The 2,406-nt window shown below is 34.2% G+C and overlaps 1 long non-coding RNA gene across 1 annotated transcript; it reads right to left on the bottom strand.

The window, feature by feature from the left end:
• Positions 1-297: 297 nt before the first annotated feature.
• Positions 298-2,168, bottom strand: LOC113342504. The gene is made up of 2 exons (XR_003356701.1): positions 2,007-2,168; positions 298-665 (listed from the first exon to the last, which is right to left on the bottom strand). It is a non-coding gene; the product is annotated as an uncharacterized LOC113342504 (long non-coding RNA).
• Between the last annotated feature and the right edge of the window lie 238 nt (positions 2,169-2,406).

Genomic DNA, 2,406 nt, shown 5'->3' with positions numbered 1-2,406 from the left:
AGTAGACTACAAAAGAGCATATCTAGTTCAGAGAACAGTCCAAGTGTACAACATTTCTTAATTAGATTGGTCAAAAGTCATTTTAAAGCTATACAAATATTTAAGAATTTAAGCAGGAAACTCAACCATCACAAGTTGGTAAGAATCAATCTCACTGTTACCAGGTAGCTTTATAAGTTAAAAGAGATGACTCAAGTAGCATAGTAGCTGTAAGTAATTCTAATCAGTCTAGACGAATTAATGATCATTTTCTGGCTACGGCTATGTTAGAACACCGTTCTCATATACGCAAGACCATAAAAATGAATACACCAGTTCAAGTCTTATTTATAAGATATCTATTAAGCCTCATTTCTTGAAATATGCTACATATGCTGTTAGATCATCCGACCCCAACGCAACACCACTGGACATACTTACGAAACTCAAGTATACATCAAACAAGATTTGAGCATTTCATAACCAAAGGTTATGCACAAAACAACAAAATGATATAGTGATCAGTAAAGCCAATGAATGTGATATTTCATACTGTTAACCAAAAAGAAAGATACCCAGTATAGTCAAATAAGATGATGTCATTCCCCTGAATATCAAAATGAAACTTCCATGCGAAAAATAATCATCCAAGAAGGAAACATCTTCAAACTCCAAGCCCGTTTAACCTTTATGAAAAAAGGAAAATATTTAATTTATGTAGCGAAACTCCAATCACCATATACAAATCAAAGTAACGTCCCTTTTTCTATCCAACTTTATGTCCAATTAAAGCAAGTCCCTCTAGTAATCCAAATGAACATAATTCAATATAGTCCACATGCTACCACGGTTAGCTCAAAAAAAACTCCCAAAGGGTTAACCCATTAACATGATATCTCTGTACCGTGCTAGACTGGTGTAAATGCAAATATAAATTTTGGAGAGATTACTGTCACAAATTTTAACCATGAAGACCTTTGGCATAGGCTTATTTCAGCAAGAGGAAAAGCTAATTAGAACTGAGCTACATAGTGTGATACGCACATGCATACGGTACCACAGTCTACACATAATTACGGATCAATCAATCTAAAACAGCGAATCCAGCTGCCAAATTTTAAGACACAAATTTAAATGATATACTCAAATTGCAGGTCCAAAGCTCGTAAATGTAATTAAAATAAATTTTACCTTCACAATCAAGTGAACAATAACAACCATGACAAGACCAAGACGGACAATTCTTTCAGGAATTTCCGCTTTGAGTGTCTGTGTTCCGAAATTCCTCTAGACTTCGTTACACAACCAAACTAAGCGAATGATATCTCCTTAGAAACTACATAATTCCCTCTATCATGGAAAATTTACAAGGAAAAATTAATAAGAACATAGCTAGATCGAAATGTCCCATTAGACCAGGACAGGAGCACATTTTTCAGAAATTTTAGTGTTGACTGCCTATATATGCAAGGCCATAATTCTCAAACTACAAGTCTAAATCCCGTCCTCTTTTAACAGATGATAGAGGACACTTCAATGAACAATTTCCTTGAAGTGATCATTGTCTAAACCGTTTCCGTTAATGCAGAAATAGGCCCCAAAATGGCTATCTGCGCAATTTTTAGAAAAGGACAAATTTAAAAGGCCAATTCAAAGGTTTTCAAGAATTATCTAAATCGAAGAGATGACACCTGAAATCAAGATATTTACTGAATACCCATTCCTTGGTTTGAGAGAATTCAAAATCCCCATGCATAAAATCCAATCACACAATCATTCATTTATTCAAGCCTTTTCACAAACAGGTTGTGAGTTAAGTACTCGAGTGAAAACCATAAGCTTCATTTATCAATTCCCATTCAAAAATTCAGAAAATCGAACTCATAACACAAACCATCATTCACCATGTTACCCACATAGACAATCAGCTTAAGAGCAAGAAAATGGTCAATGACACATTATTTCATTACAATGGAAGAAGAGAATTATTTTCAAGGAAATAAATTTATGGGAAGAAGTTACCCTACCTCTAGCCGTCGTAGTCATCTCAGCCAACATCATCTTCATACGAAATCCAAGCTTTCACCTCGAAAATAATTTCAGTTCCATAGATTTTCGATCTTTAAGTTCCTTAGATTTCAATCACCAGAGAGAGATAAGAGAGAAAGGGAAAGAAGATTGAATCCCGTTTTTTCTCGGTTTTAATATAATTATACCAGATGCCCATAATGCCATCTATTAGACATGTGTCCATCATGCATACAGGACTATTAAGGCACCCAATGGTTTGATCTAGGCAGATTTTTTTTTATTTATTTTTAGCAAGGTACAACATTTGTTTTTTTGTTTTTAGGCAAACAAAAAAAGTTAAGAGGACTATGTATAAGAGTTTTAACAATTCTAAGTGCGTAATTTGTCTAATGGGTT

The sequence above is a fragment of the Papaver somniferum genome, unplaced genomic scaffold, assembly GCF_003573695.1.
Source record: "Papaver somniferum cultivar HN1 unplaced genomic scaffold, ASM357369v1 unplaced-scaffold_43, whole genome shotgun sequence".
NCBI classification, from domain to species: domain Eukaryota; kingdom Viridiplantae; phylum Streptophyta; class Magnoliopsida; order Ranunculales; family Papaveraceae; genus Papaver; species Papaver somniferum.
This window is presented reverse-complemented; position numbering and strand designations above follow the sequence as displayed.